This window comes from Phoca vitulina, unplaced genomic scaffold (assembly GCF_004348235.1).
Source record: "Phoca vitulina isolate PV1807 unplaced genomic scaffold, GSC_HSeal_1.0 scaffold47, whole genome shotgun sequence".
NCBI classification, from domain to species: domain Eukaryota; kingdom Metazoa; phylum Chordata; class Mammalia; order Carnivora; family Phocidae; genus Phoca; species Phoca vitulina.
Window position 1 is genome coordinate 1,784,515 of NW_022589750.1, and position 19,846 is coordinate 1,804,360.

Consider the following 19,846-nt stretch of genomic DNA (forward strand, 5'->3'; position numbering starts at 1 on the left):
AGCTCAGGCTTCCCTGGCATCTGAGTGCCCTCTGGCCGGCGGTCCGGGCCTGGGCTGCCAGGTAGTCATGAACGCCTCATTTTCGGGGGCCCTTGCTAAAGGCTGGCTGGGCCTCACCTGGGAGCAGTCTCTGAGTCTGCTTGTCCCCAGGAATAGCCACGTGCCTGCCCCAGGCCGTAGCCTCTGGCCAGTGTCCTTCCTGCTTACTGTTCTCTAGAGATGGGCTTTGGGCCAGCCGGAGCTGGGAACTGTAGATAATCCCCCAAATGGCAGGGCCTGTCTCCAAGAGGGGAGTAGTTTTGGGTTTATTAAAGGCCTATGGCCCATAAGCAGGGTTGCAGGCGTTGGGGAAGTAATACATTATTCAAGGTGTTGGCACTGAGTCCGGCACCGAGTGAGCAGTACCTCCAGGAGAACAAGCAGCGGCGGGGGGGCGGGGGGGTTGTAGGGTCCAGGGTGGCAGAGAGATTAGGGAGTGCCGGGCAGCCAGGGATGGATGTGATTGGAGGGAGAGAAGTGGGCAGAGTCCGGAACCCTGATCACACCCACATTTTAGGGGCAAGAGGAACCCTTAATGGGGAGAGAAGAGGCCACCGAAGGGCTGATGTCCCAGAAAATGAGAGAAGAGCTTCAAACGGGAGGGGAAAACCATGCTGTTGAGAAATGTCTGTGGGATTTGTCCCCCATCAGTGGGTTCAGGGAGAGCAGTCTCAGAAGGCTGATGGGGGCCCTGCTCCCCAGGAGAAGAGGGGAGGAGCCAGATTCTGCACGGGGAGGGGAGAGGAGCAGGTGGTGTAGTGAGGGGACCCCGGGTTTGCACCATCGCCTCTCCACCCAGGGCCTGTGGCCACCCACCTGCCCCTGGGGTCCCCTGCCCCCGCGGCCACCCAGTGGCCTCTGCCCTGCTCATGTTCTCAGTGGGTCCTGTATGCTGGGGAAGGGCGGCCCCTCAGCCTCACGTACGGTTCCTACCACCACCTCCAGGGAGACAGTTCCCCAGAGAGAACTCAGGGTCTGGGCCCTGGCCGTCACTCACAGGGACAGCGAGCTGATGTTTTCAGAGGTCTTGGACCTCCTGCTAAGCTTGCCTCCTGCCCCGTCTGTCTTGATCAAGCCCTACCCTGCTCCCCAGCCCACCCCTTTGTATCTCCCCACCAGCCGGTATGTATTGCTCAGCAGGACCGTGGTTTGCCCCGAGGGCTCAGTACTGTTGCACGGAGGAGCGAGTGACTGGAACAAGGGAGTGGGTGGCTGAGGCGGAGTCCCTGCAGGGCCCTGGGGGCGTCCCAAACACAGGCCCCAGTGCCCCGAGGAGCCCCGAGTGGGAGATAAGCAGACCTTACCTACAACATACGTGATCAGCTCCGCAAAACGCAGGGCGCCCTGCCCCAGCCCATCCATGTGCATCGAGGGAGGGGACTGGCCACGGACGTCACCAAGCTGTCCTTCCTTGGCCATCTGAAGGGGCTCCCCCATTCGCCCCGCCTGGGGTCTGCTGCGGCCCTCCCCCTCCTCAGAGCCCCAGTGGAACAACAGAAGGATGGCCTGGGGCTGCCCCTGGAACCGCACTGGCCCTTGTCCCCTGCCTGGGCCTTTGTCTCCCAGGGTCCCCTTGGTCTGCAGCCCGAATGCCTGGTTCCCTCTCCCCTTCACTCTCTGATTCTCTGCCTGGGCCCTAGGGAGGGACGAGTGACCTCCCGACAGCCTGCCCAGTGGATTTCCCTGCAGAGTGGCCCGTCTGCGGCACCCTCCGCCCGGGCCTGGTGTGTGAGGCACTTCTCTGCGGTCCCCAGCAGGATGCGCAGCCCAGAGCGCGCCCGCGGACGGGAAGTAACTGCAGCTGTGTGGTCCGAGTTCAAGAGGAAGCTGCCTGGGGTTGGCCTCCCTGCGCCCAGGATGTACGCGTCTTTCCCAGGCCACGACCCGCGCTCTGCCCTGCACTTCCTCGCCTCCCCGATCCCTGCCAGGGTGCGCTGGGCTTGGCCTCTAGCTCCCGTGTGCTGGCACAGTGCTAAAGCCACAGTTTGGGGTCCCAAACACCAGGAATCTGAGTGCATTTACACTTGGACCATTCCAGTCCCTGTCAACCAGCCAGGAGGTCACTTGGGCTCCAACAGGTGCCCTGGGGGGCGGGGGGGGAGGACATGCTGGAGCCGCGGCTACAGCCCCCCCCTCCACACAGATCTCCGTCTCCTGGGAAAGAGAACGGCACAGTGGGAGCCCCAGGAGGGGGGTGGGTGGCGGGGAGACAAGGTGCCAGGGGGCACTGCTGCTCGCGCATCCGGGTCGGGGGCAGGCGTGCAGGGCAGAAAAAGGTGGAGGAACTGCACCAACCCCCCGCCCCCTGACCCTCAGGGAGCCCAGAAGCAGGACTTTCTGACATTCACACCTGGATTGTTTGTAGCAAACCAAGTACTTCAGTTACAAAGAATTTGTAGAACTTTGTAACTTAAAGAAATTTTGAAAAATAAGAAAAGTTAACAGTATCAGTACAACAGACAGCGGTGAGAACCCTTTCCCTTAGATTAGCCAAATAGTGGTAATCGGCCTCGCGCACTTGCTCTGTATCTTCTCCCGCGAGAGTAAATTGTATCCGCTTGCTTCTTCACCCTTAAATACTTGCACAGCCCCGAATATTTACACAGTATCTCAGACTGCAGACATTTTCCTCCACAGTCTGACAAAATTGTCAGCTCAGAAATGTAACAGCAGGGGCGCCTGGGTGACTCAATCGTTGAGCGTCTGCCTTCAGCTCAGGTCGTGATCCCGGGGTCCTGGGATCGAGCCCCGCATCGGGCTCCCTGCTCCGTGCGGAGTCTGCTTCTCCCTCTCCCCCTGCTTGTGCTCGATTTCTCTCTCACTCTCAAATAAGTAAATAAATAAAATCTTCAAAATAATAAGTAGCGGGTCCGGAAGGTTCCAGAATAACAGTTAAATAGCAGGTCCGCAAGGTTCCAGAATGTTAAACAGCGGCTCTGGAGGGTTCCAGAATGACAGGTAAATAGCGGGTCCAGAGAACAATGAATCCGGAAGGAAACAGGAAGTATGCCTCCATGAATGAGTGAATGAATGAATGAATGAATGGTGGCCTACTTTGACTAAATATAAATTAAAATTTAATATGTAGGTGTATTTTAAAGTTATTATAGAGACGTCACAACACAAGATCAGGAATAGGGTGGATTCCCCCCCAACACCGCCCCGCTCTCTGTTTGTTCCTGTTCCTCCGATTCCCATTGGTGATGCCTGCTAAGAGCAGCAAGGCTGTAAACAGTCCCAGACTTTCTCTTCCTGCACCTGCTGTCCAGACAGGTTCTGGCTTCCCCAACCCCTCCTTCGTGTTCCGCTCACTCGAGCGCCGGCCATGTTGTTACACGGGCACACGTGTCACCCCTGAGTTCAGAGGTCTCTTGGGGTGCGGGCCTCGGGGTTCCGTGGAGGCTGGAGGGCCAACAACAGAAGCAGGTTGCTGGAGAGAGAGTGTGTGTGTGTGTGCATCCCGGTGGCCGAGCGTCCCCACCCTTGACCACGTGGCCAGGCACGGGGCGGGATCCTTGCTGGGAGCCTGAGAGCCTGTCAGTCCCGCCACCACCTGGGCTTTACGGCCTTCTCAGGAACAGGCACCTTGTTAGTTAAAGGCTGTAAATCTCCTGTCAGCTGGGATTGTTCCTGCTTCCGACTGGAGAGGAAGAAAGGGGTGAGGACTAACCCCAGAATCGGGTGTTCCGGCTACGACCCAGGAGACAGTGCGGTGGCCCCTGCCTTAGGGACCCAGGAACTGACACAGGTGGGCTCGGGGGTGGGAGGAGGGCACCTGTGACCTGGGGGGGGGGGGGGGGGGTGGCGAGGCTGAAATTCACAAGCAGCTGAAACAGACTAATTACTGAGACAAGTGAGGACATTCCAACATGGGCAAAATATTAGTAAGAGTATTCTTTCAGCTGTTAAATTTCTTTTTTTAAAAGATTTTATTGATTCATTAGAGAGAGAGAGCACGAGCAGGGGGAGCGGCAGGCAGAGGGAGAAGCAGGCTTCCCGCTGAGCAGGGAGCCCGATGCGGGACTCGATCCCAGGACCCCGGGATCATGACCTGAGCTGAAGGCAGTCGCTTCACTGACTGAGCCACCCAGGTGCCCCTGGGCCCACTATTCAACTGTTATTCTGGAACCTTCCTTCACCATCGTCATTGGGAATTCTCTGCACCTCTTCTCTGTTTCCTGGGTCCCATGCCTTCGTCTTTCTTGGTTTATTTCCTTATTTCAATGGAGAACATCCTCTTAACACTTTCTTAAGAAAGACTGCGTAGGATGTGAAATGTTTTTACTTCTTGTCTGTCTGGAAATAATCTCACTTGATCGAATATTTGGTCGCGTATGGGGGTGAGAGATTATTTTCCCCTCACGATCTTGTAGACATTTTCCCATTTCTCTTAGTTTCCAGTGTTGCCATTCAGAGGTTTTGATGTTATTTTGAGGCACTTTGTGACCTGCTTTAAGAACATTTTCTTTGGAAGGTTTTAGGATTTGTTCTTTGTCCCCAGCATTCTGAAATCCCCCAGTGGTGTGCCTGGGCCTAGGTGTTTGTGTTCGCTCCGTTGGCTTTTGGTGGGTTGTGTCGATCTGCAACTAACACTCTCTCAGTTCTAGAAAGTTCCCTTATTTGTAAGTTATCCTCACCTTTCCCTGTCTTCTCTTCCACTCAGGAAATCTTACTATTCTTTATCTCTTTCTGGGAAATTTCATGACTTTCTCCAACCCTTCTTTTGAAATTTTCATTTCTGCTATCATATTTTTATTTCCAAGGGCTCATCTCTGTTCCCTGAATGGCCCTTTTTAAAAAGATTAGTTCCTGTTCTTGTTTTGTGGCTGCGATATCTTATCTCTCTTTTGATTTTAATAATTCTTTTTAAGAGAGAGAGAAAGAGAGAGAGCAGGTGGGGGGAGGAGCCGAGGGAGAGGGAGAGAGAGAGTGTCAAGCAGACTCCCTGCTGAGCACGGAGCCCGATGGGGGCCTCGATCCCACAACCCTGAGATCATGACCTGAGCCGAAACCAAGAGTCAGACGTTTAACCCACTGAGCCACCCAGGCGCCCCGATAATTTTTTTTTTTTTTTTAGAGCACTTTCTTCAGCTCCCTCCTGTCTCACTTTTCTCCAAGTTCCCCTCTCGCTTGGTCTCTGTATCTTACCCTAGAAACTTCCCTCCAACAGCTGGTGGTGCTCGCCCCCCTTTCCTCTGAGAAGCAAGGCCCTGGAGACGCTGATTGGAGACTCATGCGCAGCCGTGGGACTCTGTGCTGGGGGGCTTCGCGGAAGGGGACCAGGTGCGGACCTGCTTGACTTGTGCTCGTATTTGCAGGTCGTGTGACCTGGCCGTGCTGTTTCCTCGAGCAGGAGCCCTCCTCTGTCTCACAGCCCGTGTGCTGGTGTTCTGGAAGCTTGGGTGGGGGGGCTGGGCGTCCCCCCGTCCGGTGGGTTGTTTTCAGCATAGAATGGCACCCAGGCTCCCAGTCACACCTGGTGTGCAGATGGAGGGGAAGAGATCCCCTGCCCTTAACGACTTTGAGCGTATTTTCCAGTGTCCAGTCCTACTCTCTATCCGTGCCTTCAGAGGTTCCGGGCGCCTTCGATTTCGGAGCCTTTTCAGGATATTCTGTGTCAGCAGTTGGCTTGCTTCTCGGGGTTCTAGAAACCCAGCTCTGCTCCCTCCATCCGTCTGGTTTTTCACCTTTTTCTAGTCTGTTATGGCAGGCAGCTCTTGACTGCTCCCAGGCGGCAAAATTGGTTGACATCTTTCATCTTTGGTTGTTGCCTCTCCTGCTGTCTTTATTCTTGTGGGTTTATATGTTTAAAATACTCCTTCACTGTCGCAGTGGGGCTTAAGGACGAAGGGGTGTAAAGGGGTTGGATCATCCATTCTTTATCAGAAGCATTTGTAATATCTCTTTGGACTGAGAAATGCCCTCATCGTGATTATAAAGGTCGGCTTTCCCAGGCCCAGTATGGAGTGGATGGATGTATCGTTTGTGGGGAAATGTTTATTTTATATTCCACGTGCTGTGTGTTGAAGGAGGCTGTAGTGACCTCTCCACAACCCTACTTCTTGACCCACCCTCTGCTCTTCGCCTTGGGGAGGGAGGGGCTCCGGTTCTTCTAGGGCTCCCTTCCTCCTCTGCTCAGGGACCACAGACTAAAGGATCGCAGTGGGGTGTACTTCAACTCAGCCTGCATCTATGAGCACTAAAGTGGGAACGGTCTGGGACTCGGGAAACAAGGTCAGCAGAAGCACCAAGATAAAGCTTTCCTATCAGTGGGTGGACGTGCGATGTCTCCAAGGATGGGGGCAGGATGGAAGGAGGGAGCGCCACAGCAGGACTCTGGAAACCACCCTCCAGGACAGGCTGCTCCCCGGGTGAACTCATTCTTCAGGAGAAGTCTAGGCTCTTATGGGACGGGGTGCATCTTCCCTACGTGAAACTCAAGGCACATTCTAAATCGGTGGTAGGGATACCTCAGCAGTCAAGCTAGCGTGCTTTCTCCTTCCAATCCCTGAATCCTAAGATTTGTGGATGTGTTAGAAATGCTCCTGGCAGGGCGCCTGGGTGGCTCAGTCGTTAAGCGTCTGCCTTCGGCTCAGGTCATGATCCCAGCGTCCTGGGATGGAGCCCCGCATCGGGCTCCCTGCTCGGTGGGAAGCCTGCTTCTCCCTCTCCCACTCCCTTGCTTGTGCTCCTGCTCTCGCTGTGTCTCTCTCTGTCAAATAAATAAATAAAATATTAAAAAAAAAAAAAAAAAAAGAAATGCTCCTGGCACAAAGACCCCATCTCCGTCCTCGCAGACCCTTCAGGTGGTGACGTTTGTCAGAGATCCTGGTGAATGTGTGACCTGACCTATTCTTCCAGCTCCTTTTCCTGTGAACATAATCTGTCTTCAATTAGAACATTGAAAAGGGTTTTGCTTAATTTAGTCTCTTAGAGTCTTGGGGCTCTGGTTACCTGAGATTGAATCCCAGGTGTTTCCAAAATTCCACAGCCACACATTCCTTATGTCGTAGTGGGTTTGGGGGTGGGGTCTCAGGTTCTTACTTCATCCTTCACTTTTTTTTTTTTTTTAAAGATTTTTAAGCATTTTCTACGTGGCATGTTTCATTTATAACGATTTCCCAGACCTCACTCCCGCATTAAAACACTCGGGCTTTACAAAGAACTCTGGAGTTCTCCAATTAACCGCGCCGCCTCCCTGAGCCCCACGCAGCGGGGGCCCCACTGCAGGGCGGTCGCCGTGCCTCCCGCCGAGCCTCAGGCGTGTTTTCCTTGGAAAACCGTGAGATGCTGGCTGAGAGAGGGTTCCGCTCCGCTCCGCTCGCTCCTTCCTGCATTTTCGGGTTCCGGATGAAGGATTTCGTTTTGTCTCAAGGTTGGCCTGCCGATATTCACACAGCCCTAAAAGTTTTCAGCTTGTGAAGTCGGAGTTCACCCACTGATTTAAAAAAAAAAAAAATCCGTGCATCTTTGGCTCGCACCTGAATTTGGTTTTCCTTGAAATACATGATGATTTTTACAGTTTGTCTGCCAAGAAAACACAGGGTCAGGTCACTTTATCATGTCCTCATCTCTCTTTTTGTCAAGAGACCGCATCATTAGGTAACAGCGTTAGCTCTGAGCTTAGCATCATGTAGCCGAATAGTTAACTTTCTTTTGATTTTGAAAGATTCGGAGTGAAAAATATCCTGCATTTCAAACAATAAATGCATTCTCTGGCTACAAAGAGACAGAAAGATGTCAGTAACTGAGCTGTCATTAAGTATTTATTCATTCATCTGCTATGTTATTTTTTGGTCGATATGTGTATCCTGGAAGTCGGCTGAAACCTCCCGGCCCTTGTACTTTAGGTTACGTTTCCTTGAACTGCCTCCCTCGGCTGCCGAAGGAAGAGAATCTTTATCCCTTTACCCTGTTTTGTTCTCTCTTGAAAAAAGATTTTCTATCACTAAAAGATTGCTACACAAATTCTGGCCCCGGGTGAGGAGGAGACTGAGCACAGCATGTCTCTGTGGGCCCTGGGCCTCCCCTGCCGCGGCCTAGTCTTGGAAATGACAGGGTATCACTTCCATCCTATTCTTGTGGCTGAGGCACGCACAGAGGTCTGCTCAGGTACACAAGAAGGGGAGCTAGACCCCACCATTCCGCGAGAAGAGTATCGGTATCAGAGAAGAGCACGCGGGATGTTACATAGCGCTGTGGAAATATTCGGAAAAACGCAGCCCGTCACAGTCCACCCCCTGAGCGCACCCCACACCCCTCCCATGTGCAAAGTACTCTCATCCCATGTTGGCAACAGCTTAAAATTGGGGTCTCATCCAGGTGTGGGTGGTCTCTCAGGTGTGGCTACTGGATTAGGGCTCCCACCGTGGCTCTTGGCTTTCCTCTTGTGGGTCATCTTTCCTTTCCCATAAATAGTAGCCCATGTTCGTAGGTGAGTCCTTTTCTTAGCCTGATTCTCACCTATAGAAGGTTGCGGGTCCAGTGTTCTCTTTTCTGTTGGTCTTGTTTCTGTTCTTTTCAGTTCAAGCTCATATAATTAAAAAAGAAACAAAAAACTTCGTGGGTGTCGTATGCATCAGTTATAATCCAGTCTAGTAGACACCGTCCATATGCAGACCTCCGTGATAACCCTTTTTCTAGCGTGGGGCTCCTTACCGTTAACATTCTTAAAAGCCCTATTATTTTAACAGAGAAATTTTGCTGGACCTACCCTTAAGATCCTTAAAGGCCTTTGTCTGAGGCCCCACCTTGAATCTTTCTGAGGTCTTAACCATTATCAGACAGTTACACCTTTGGCTTACTCCTTAGAATGTGTTTTCCCGAAAATGCCCTGCAGTGGGTCTCTGCCCAGAAGACATCTTCTTAATTTTGGTGTTGTTGCTCATCTGGAGTGGATGAGACTAAGAGATCTAGTTTTGAGCCCAGCAAGCCCTGGGTCATTCATACATAACATTTCATCTTTAATTTAACCTCTCCCCTCCTGCATTTTATCACGGGGGGCGAGAGTACTCTGTCTGAGGGCCTCCTTGCATCACAGAGTTTACTAGATACAGTTCCCACTCTCCAGGGTACTGTGGGAGGACGGAGTCCCCACTATTATGCAATGATACTTCATGCATGACAAGACTTCCCCTACTTTCATAAGCCCTTCCTGGATTCTCCAGTAATACCTTTCTGACTTTCCATCAAGCTCCCACCAACCGCCTCCCTGAAGGCTGTAGGCTCCTGCCCAACACCTGGTCCTAAAGCCAACTCCATGCCTTGGGGTTTTGTTTCAACAGCACCCCACTCTTGCTACCGAAATCTGTTCCGGACAAACCGTATCAGAAGCCAGCTTGAATTCCAAACTGCTACTGAATTTGCCTTGAAATGAACATGTATAGTTGGGTCAGGTGTACAGCTGGGAATTCTTAAAATTTACCTTCATGTAGACTACAACACTGGTTGAAAATAAGTAATAAAAAGCCCTCAGGTGTCCAAATATATACCATAAAAGTCACCCCTTTAAAGTGTATATAATTCAGTGGTGTTTAGTTTATCCACAGTTATGAACCATCACCACTAATTTCCAAACATTCTGCCACCCAAAAAGAAAACCCATACATGCAGTTTCTTCTCAGCCACACCCCCCGCCCCGTTCCCCACCCCCACACTTCTTCCTTTCCCCTCAAACCCGGGAAACCATGGATCTGCTTCCTGTCTCTATGGATTTGCCTCTTCTGAGCATTTCACATACACGGAATCATGTGATACGTGTCCTTTTATGTCTGGTTTCTTTCACTTGGCACCATGTTTTCAACACTCATCCATTGCATGTATATGTTATTACAATGTAACAATAGCCTCTGGCAAGCCCTAAACACTGAACAAAATCCAAATGCACCTGACTACCTGAGGAGCTTGTGAAGTCAACAAAGGCATCAGATTGGGACAGGAGCCCAAACCGGAGGAATGATGTGTCACCAGGGGACTTTCCCTGCTTCCTTGCTCGTGTATATTGACTCTGACCTGAGAGTGGCCTCGGTATGGGATTGTACAGCAGGGAGGAACGGTCAAGATATGGAGAGAAACTCTGTTTTTTTGGCCGTAGAACTAAGAAAAGAAGCTCCCTCAAGCTCGGGGGTGTGGCAGTAACTCTCCCTTTTAAAAAATTTTTCTCTTTTCCTCTCTTGGTTTTGGCCCAGTGAGGCTGGAGTCACAGAGTCGTGGCGTGGGCCCCTAGAACTGAGAAAACCCACGTTTTTGGCTGGAGGAACTGGAAAAGGGAGATGCGATGGTGGAGGACTGTGGGCGGCAAGGCTCCATGACTTTTTCTGCTTTGTTTTCTCTCCACTTGGCCCCGGGGGCAGCCCCGTCATGCAGAGGTCTGGCAGCATAGATGACCAACCCTTGAGGAGAAACCCCTTCTTTCAAGCAAGAGGACGTAAAAATAGATCCCTGGAGGTTGAAGAGGGCAGGGAACATCTTGGGGAGAAGAGCGCCGGAGCAGAGGAAGCCCTAGTTGTGTGTATGGATTTACCCAGATCCTGGGTTCATCACAGAGCTGTGTGTGCATAGGACAGACCCAGAGTAGGACAGCCCAGCAAAGGCTTTGGAAATTCCATTAACACTGAAGTCACAGCTCACAGACGGTGAGGCAGAGCTTGATGTCTGAACCTAAGCAGGTCAATTGTCTGCTAAATCAAAACAAACCAATAAATATCAACATCCTCCAGAGGATTTTCACAGGACGTAGAGTCTCACAATGTCTAGGGAACAATCCAAAGTCCCACAAAGAGATGAGAGAAGAAATTTGGTGCAGAAAATATATTTGAATAACAGATGAAAACTCTCCAAATTTAGTGAATGACAAAAATGGACAAATTCAAAAAGCTCAGCAAACCCCAAACAAGATGAACTCAATAAAGCCATGTCCAGACAACAAATTATTGAAAATCAAAGATTGAGGGGGGGGAAAAAAAGCCCCTCTTTAAAGTTGCTGGAGAACAAGGACTCAGAGCAAGAGTTCGAATGATTTTGGGTTTCTCATTAGAAGCAAAGAAGCCACAAGACTGTTGAATGAATCCTTCAAGTATTTAAAGAAAAGACCTATCAACCCAGAATTCTATTTCCAGTGAAAAATCCCTCAGGAATAATGGCAAAATGAAGACATTTTTATTTATTTATATTTTTTTTAAGATTTTATTTTATTTAAAAAAAAGATTTATTTCAGAGACAGAGAGAGTGGGACTGAGAGTGGGGGGAGGGGCAGAGGAAGAGGGAGAGTATCTCCAGCAAGTCTGAGCGGGGAGCCTGGAGCCCAACGTGGGGCTCAATCTCACAACCCTGAGATCATGACCTGAGCCTAAGTCAAGAGTAGTCAGACACTCCACTGACTGAGCCACAGAGGCACCCCTGAAAGATTTTATTTTTAAGTAATCTTCACACCCAATGTGGGGCTCACACTCATGACCCTGAGGTCAAGAGTTGCACACTCCAATGAATCATGAGAGATGATGGATTCTGAAAAACAAACTGAGGGTTCTAGAGGGGAGGGGGGTGGGGGGATGGTTAGCCTAGTGATGGGTATCAAAGACGGCACGTTCTGCATGGAGCACTGGGTGTTATACACAAACAATGAATCATGGAACACTACAAAAAAAAAAAAAAAAGTTGCACACTCCATGACTGAGTCAGCCAGGTGCCCCAGAATGAATACATTTTTAGCTGAAAGAAAATGAGAATTTGTTGTCATAAGACCTGTTCTACAAGGAATGAAAAAGGAAGTTCTTTTAGGCTGAAGAAAGATGACACCAGAGGGAAACTTGTAAATTCAGGAATGAAGGAAGAGCGACAGCAATGGTACATATCTACGTAGTATATTTAACTATTTTCTTTGTCTCCAGTTATTTAAAATATGTATTGGCTGTTAAAGCAAAAATTAGTACATTGTCTGGGTGGGGTGCTGCATGTATGTAGATGTTGTCTATATGACAAGTATAACATAAAAGGGGATGAAGGGACTTACATGGTTGGAAGGCTATTTTTACTTCAAGTGGCAAAAATATTAGCTCTAAGTAGAATGTGAAAGATTAGAGATGTCTATCATAATTCCTATAGCACCTCCTAAATAATACAAAATAAGATGGCCCAAAAGCCAATGGGTAAATTAAAATGCAATACTAAAAAATACCCCAATGTCCCCAAAAGAAGACAGAAAAGGGGGAACAACATAAGACTGAGAGAACAAACAGAAAGCAATAAAATTATAAACTTGAATTCAACCATATTAATAATTATATCAAATGTAAATGGGTTAAAATACCAATTAAAGACAGAGATGATCGGAATGGATTTTAAAAAGACCCAAGTATAATCTGTTTATAATAAATCCACTGTATAAAAAAAAATAAAAAATAAAAAAAATAAATCCACTGTAAATATAATGACATAAATAGGTTAAAAATAAAGGAGTTGAAGAAGATATACGATGAAAATACTAGTAGAAAAAATAGAGTGACAATATTAATATTAGAAAAACTAGGTTTCCTTATAAATGAGTTCAGTAAGGTGGCAGGATACAAAATCAACATACAGAAATCCGTTGCATTTCCATACGCTAATAATGAAGCAGCAGAAAGAAAAATTGAGAAAACAATCCCATCTACAATTGCACTGAAAATCATAAAGTATCTAGGAATAAACTTAACCAAAGAGGTGAAAGACCTGTACTGTGAAAACTATAAAACATGTATGAAAGAAATTGAAGACAACACAAACAAATGGAAAGACATTCCATGTTCATAGATTGGAAGAAGAAATATTGTTAAAATGTCCATACTACCCAAAGTACTCTGCAGATTTAATGCAATCCCTATCAATATGCCACCAGCATTTTTCACAGAACTAGAACAAACAATTCTAAAATCTGTATGGAACCATAAAAGACCCTGAATAGCCAAAGCAATCTTGAAAAAGCAAAGCAAAATTGGAGGCATCACATTCGAGATTTCACATTATACTATAAAGCTGTAGTGATTTTTATATAGTGATCGGTTTTACTGATAAGAGCAGAAATCAGCTCTTATATTAAAAAACAGAATAAAGAAAAAAAATCAGAGAAACTGAGAGCTGGTTCTTGGAAAAGATCAATAAAATCCATAAACCTTTAGTCATGACCTAGAAAACAGACAAGTGACAGGTTAGCAATATCAGAACTGACATCAGAGACATCACATTTAAACATCAACTTTAGGGCGCCCGGCCAGGGTAGGTGGAGTGTGAGACTCTTGATCTCGGGGTTGTGAGTTCAAGCCCCACATTGGATATAGGGATTACTTAAAAAAAAAAAAAAATCTTTTTTTTAAATTTATTTTTTTAATTAATTAATTTATTTTTTAAGATTTTATTTATTCATTTGACAGAGAGAGACACAGCGAGAGAGGGAACACAAGCAGGGGGAGTGGGAGAGGGAGAAGCAGGCCTCCCGCTGAGCAGAGAGCCCGATGCAGGGCTCGATCCCAGGATCCCGGGATCATGACCTGAGCCAAAGGCAGACGTTTAACAACTGAGCCACCCAGGTGCCCCCAAAATAAAATCTTAAAAAAAAAAATCAACTTTGGGACACCTGGGTGGCTCAGTTGAGCATCTGACTCTTGGTTTCAGCTCAGGTCATGATCTCAGGGTCGTGGGATTGAGCCCCGCATTGGGCTCCACACTCAGCGCAGTTTGCTTGAGATTCTCTCCATTGCCCCTCCCCCATCCAGCATTCTCTCTCTCTAAAATAAATAAATAAATCTTTAAAAAAATCAACTTTGAACCATTCCTCACACCTCACACAAAAGTTAACTCAGAGCGAATCACAGACCTAAATATAAAATATATGAAATAATAAAACTTCTAGAAGAAAGCATAGGAGAGAGTCTTTTGGCCTTTTGTGAGAAAGGCAAACACAATGCACAAAAGGAAAAGACTGATAGAGTGTACATCCCCATAATTAAAATTATAAATACTTAACAAATAATCAAACACGTACGCTCTGCTAAGGACCCTGTTAAGAGATGAAAAGTCACCCTTGCTTCCTGAGACAGTTCTCGTTGGGAGAAAGCATTTGCAAACTGAGCATCTTATGAAAGACTGACATCTAGAATATATATATATATATTCTAGATATATATCTATATATCTATATATATATATAGAGTAGATGTATCTAGAGTAGAGTAGATATATATCTAGAGTAGAGTAGATATATATCTACTCTAGATATATATATATATATATTCTAGATATAGATAGATAGATAGATAGATAGATAGATAGATGATAGGTATCTTCAGACTCAACAATAAGAAAATAAACAGCTAAACAAAACATGGGCAACAATTTAACAGGAACTTCACCAAGAAAGATAGACAGATGTCAGATAAGGACATGAAAGGATGCTCAGTATAGTGAGTCATTAGCAGAATGTACATGCAAAGTAAAGGCAAAATAGCACACAACTGTGCACCTGTTGGACAAGGCTGGGCGCCACCCACCGCCGTCTCCCCCGGGCTGATAACACCGCGTGCAGGCGAGGACGCAGAGCGACTGGAACTCTCACACACTGCTGGCGAGAGACTGGCTACCAGAGGACAATGGCCAGAAGGACATAGAAAAATAGAACTCTGGTCTGCAACCCCTGTAGCCCCCAGTCCAGAAAGCCAAACCACAACCTCTGAGCAACTGGCCCCGAATAGTCCCGATTTGGCCCATAACTACCAGCTTCTCTGAGTTTTGCCCCTACTTCCAATTTAGCACCAACTGGAGAAAGACAAATTCCTACCCCCCTCACCAGTCACATAGGATGTCCCGTTTCTGGTTAGTCTGCTTACAGCTTTCCCATGCCAGCCGCCTCCCATCAGAAGAGAGCTGAAGCCTTCCCTTTCTTCGACTGTAAAGTTTCCAACCACCCTGCCAGCCTTTGAGTCTCCGCCAACCGCAAATGATGGTGGCCCACTCCCTTGCAATACGGCAAGCTCTGAATAAATAGCCTCTGTTTATTCTCATTTGGGTGACGTTTTTTTCTTTCCACGCTGATGGGAATGCAAAATGGTACAACCACTATGGAAAACTGTCTGGCGGTTTCTTATAAAGTCAAACATACACTTACCCTATGATCCAGCGACCCCACTCCTAGGTATTTATCCAAGAGAAGTGAATACTTAGTTTCACACAGCAACGATATTTATAGCGCCTTTATTTATAATGACCAAAAAATATAAACAACCCAGCGTCCTTCAACTAGACAATGGAATCCTGTTTCAGCAGAAGGAACAGAGTGGAGGCAGATCAATTTTAAGCATGGCTTAAATGCTTCCTGAAAACCTCTACTCTCTTAAGGAATGGGGTGCCTACAGAGGCTGGGAAATACTGGATGTTGTTATTTCGCCAGAGAATTTCTTAGGCTCAGAGGCTCTGAGTTCACATAATGACATGCACACAGCTTACTCTTGGAACAGTCCATTTGAGATTGTTCATCCATTCCCTGAAGGCTAAGGCTGATGTCAGGGCAGTTACACAACTCCCCCTTGTCTTTGAAGTGGATTTCCCAGGACCTCAGAGACTTGTGTGGGATTAGGATCAATGACCTGGCATCAGTAATCTAAGATTTGGCAATAGTAGGGGGAGTGCCCTCCTGACTCAGGACCAACATGTAGCTGGCTACACCGCCTTCGTTCAAACGATCCTGGATGGAACCTCAAAATGTAGCATCAAGGTCAATTAGGGACATCCCTGTCCTTAACATCCTAAGGGAAATTTTCTTATTCCGTCCCCCCCAATTTTCGTGGCCTAGAGAAATCCAAAAGTTTCCCCCAAAATTCTGGGGGAGTCTTCAGACTAGTGGCCTTGATATACTTCTTGCCTCTCATCCCAGCACCCAATATGGAGTCTCTGGGTGGCCCTTCAGTAAACTTGGATGCAAAATTCAGTTCCTTCACTCGAAGTCACATCACATCAAGCATTTCAGAGTATTAATGGAAGGTCCAGAGGTTTATCAGAAGAAACTCATGATGCAGCACAGAGCATTCAGCAAGCTCTCTGCCTTCTCAAATCCCTCTACCTTTCTCCATGACTGTTGGGAACAATATATATAACCCATTAAATTATATTGCTGGGCTCTGCTTGGATGGAATAATAACTTGTCAAGTACAACATTAACATATGTGTTTTTATGGTCCTGGCATTTCCTTCCACAATTTCAGGAGGGCCTTACTGTATTTGAGTCTCGGTTTTGGATTTCTGACACAAAGGGATTGGGAAGGGCTTCCATGCATAGGTGATGGCCATGGGGGAAAACTAACGCATGAGGATTGGGAGGGGCCGCAGAGAGGAGCAGGGTCAGCATCCAAGGTCCCCTCTGCCCTTGATTTGAGGACACCATCTCTTGTCACACGGGGACAGAGGGGAGCACACAGAAAGGACAAATGGACATCACCTGCGTGGAAGAGCTTTTCTGGGTGTCCATGCCTGTCCCTTTGATTGCAGCTGATGTGCCACATACTGACTGGGTCCCTGAAAACCCTGCTCAACCCCTGTCTGAATTATCCCAGGAAGGTGGCCCTTCTTGCAACATCAACATTGTTTGTCAATTGCTTTGTTGATAGATCAGTTTTCTAACAACGCTTCCATGGTCTTGGTGAAATCTCTTCTTCAGCACTTGGGGAGTTTCCCTGGGAGCCAGTTGGATGGGCAAGGTTGGTATCTGGTGCTAATAAGGGAGGAATATCTGAGTGAGGACTAATTTGGTAAGCGGTAAGTTCATCATGAATGTTTTTTGACCTACAGAAGCTTATGATTTTGAAGATTCAGAAAGTAAGTATGTGGACCATCATAGTTATTTATTGCCGCGATACTATTACCTCAAAACTCAGTAGCTTGGGGGCAACGAACCTTTATTATCTCACACAGTTTCTGAGAGTCTCTGGTGGTTCCAGCTCAGGTCTATCCTGAGGTTATAGTCAAGATGCCGGCTGGGGCTGTGGTCATCTGAGGCTTGACCGGGGCTGAATGCACTGCTTCCAAGATGGCTCCGTCACACAGCTATTGGCTGGGCGCCTCAGTTCCTCACTGGTTCGGGGTAGGGGGTACTCAGAACCTTGTCATGAGGACCTCACCATGGATTTTCTGGATTGTCCTTATGACATGGCAGCTGACTTCTCCTAGAAAGGCAGTCGAAGAGACAGAGAGAGGGGAAGGAGTGAGAGATGTCTTTTAGGACCTAGCTTCAGGAGGCATAAACCATCACTTCTGCCATATTCTGTTGCTTGTGCAGACCAACCCTGATACACTTGGGGAGGGTGTGCATACCATGAGGTATGGATCACTGGGGGCTATTCTGAAGACTGGCTACCCTGTATGACGTCTGGTCCCCAGTGATGCATATCCCTCCCACACTCGTCTCCCCTCCTGGCACGCCAAAGTCTAATCTAAGCATCAGTGTGAAGTCCAGAATTTCATCATCTAAATCAGGTCCAGAGATGAGTAGGATTTCTCAGGAATATTTCCTTAAGCATAGCTTCTCCAGTGAAATTCTTCTCCTTCCGAAGATCCGTGAGCTAAAGAGAAAGTCATCTGCCCTCTGCTCTCACCCTACAATGGTGGACAGCAAAGGATAACCTCCATAGAGATGCTACTCAACAAGGCGGGGAGATGGCCTGGGTTTCACCTCTCAAGGTCATAACTGCATCATAATGTAACCTCACTGAATCTACCCACAAGTTACTGTGAATGACCTTCAAGTGTCTTTGCAACTCTTCAACCACCTATTTCTTCTTTAACTATTTTTTTTTAAAGTAAGTTCCACACCCAAGGTGGGGCTTGAACTCATGACCCCGAGATCAAGAGTCGCGTGCTCTGCTGACTGAGCCGGCCTTGAGCCCCTCAACCCTATTTTTAATTTGTAAGAAAATTATTAGGTTTGTGCCATTTCCACAGATGATGAGCTTCATCCACTACATTTTGATTTTTCTGAATTGTATTTATAAAAGAAAATTAAACTTCAGTTTCAGGGCTTCCCTTTATGGCCACACTTGATTATAGTTAGTGCTTTTATGATAGCATTTTATAGCCTTGAATTTTGTTCAAGATTAAATTTTTGAGATTACAAAAATAACTGATGCTTTTCTAAAAACTTAAAAAAATTCTAAAGTTTGTAAAAAATGTAAGTTCCTTCTTTTCCTTCTCCCACTCCCTAGAGATAATCGTTGCTAATGCTTTGGTGTACACTTATTTTTTTTTAAAGATTTTATTTATTTGAGAGAGAGAGAGAAAGAGCATGATGGAGGAGAGGGGCAAAAGGAGAGGGAGAAGACTCCCCACTGAGCAGGGAGCCCAGTGTGGGGCTTGATCCCAGGACCCCCAAGATCATGACCCAAGCTGAAGGCAGACACTTAACTGACTGAGCTGCCCAGATGCCCCATGTACACTTATTTTTTTAATCCTTATTGTTTGACAAAGTTTATGCTCATTGTTGATAAGGTTTTCAAAGTTTGAGGATTTTTTTGCCCGTGGAGGAAACCTCCCCCCACATGTGTATTTTATTTAATGCCAAACATTAAACGTAATCTATAAACAGAACTTTGAAATATAAGTGTTAAATTTGAACAGTGGTTGCAAACTTAAATTTCCTTAAACAATGTAAACTGACATCATTTAACATATTTAACATAATGATTCTTTTTTTTTTTTTAAAGATTTTTTATTTATTTATTTGAGAGAGAATGAGAGAGAGCACATGAGAGGGGGGAGGGTCAGAGGGAGAAGCAGACTCCCTGCCGAGCAGGGAGCCCGATGCGGGACTCGATCCAGGGACTCCAGGATCATGACCTGAGCCGAAGGCAGTCGCTTAACCAACTGAGCCACCCAGGCGCCCATAGTGATTCTTTTGAATACACCTTAAATGGTACGCAAAATGAACACATAGGTGATGATTAAAGACTTACCGTCATTATATTTAAATCTATTTTAAAGCACCAACATCATGGATTTAATTCATTACTTCATTGGCTCCTGCTTGTTCTCGTTTTTCTCTAGGAATAAGATACGTTCTTAAAGTTGCTAAAATACTTCTTTTGATGTTTTCTTGGTGTTACTTTCAATCTGTCTTTTCCTCCCTGAAATGATGTATTCCTTTAGTTTCGCCTGGCCAGAGTTATGGAATCCTTGTTCTGTCATTCTGATATACTGGTTTGCTTTGTTAGCATTATTTAAAGAAATACGCATGCACTCTTAATGTCTTACTGTGGTTGAGGGGGCATCTAGTGGATTCATCTCCTAGGAGAGGGCAGGGTTGTGTTTGCACATTAATGCTCTTCTTGAGGACATTAGCTAATTCAGCATCTCAGGACTCCTTTTCTCCCTGATCATGGAGCATGGGCACCAGTCCTGGTTGACTGGTTGGACCTCCTTTCTTCCTGGTTGTCACGGGTAGATGGATAGCCACGTGTGCTGATCTGGGGACGGCTTCTATTTTTCCCAGGACTGTTTGGCTCACATACGGTTGCCTGTTTTTATCCTCTTCTATCTACCAGTGGGCATGAACATATATCTGTTCATTATAAAAGGAAGTATTCTTAGAAGAAGCACACACTTTCACGGGTAGTAACATCCCCAAACCTATAGAAACTTTAAAAAATCCAAATGGAGCCCCTCTCTTCTGTATTATACCTTTTGGTAACAATTTACAGTGACTTTTCTCTTTTTAATGTTATTATGAATTTAGGTCTTTCCCAGACTAATTGCAGCCGACACCTTTGGGTGCCTACTTCCTAATCCATTATCC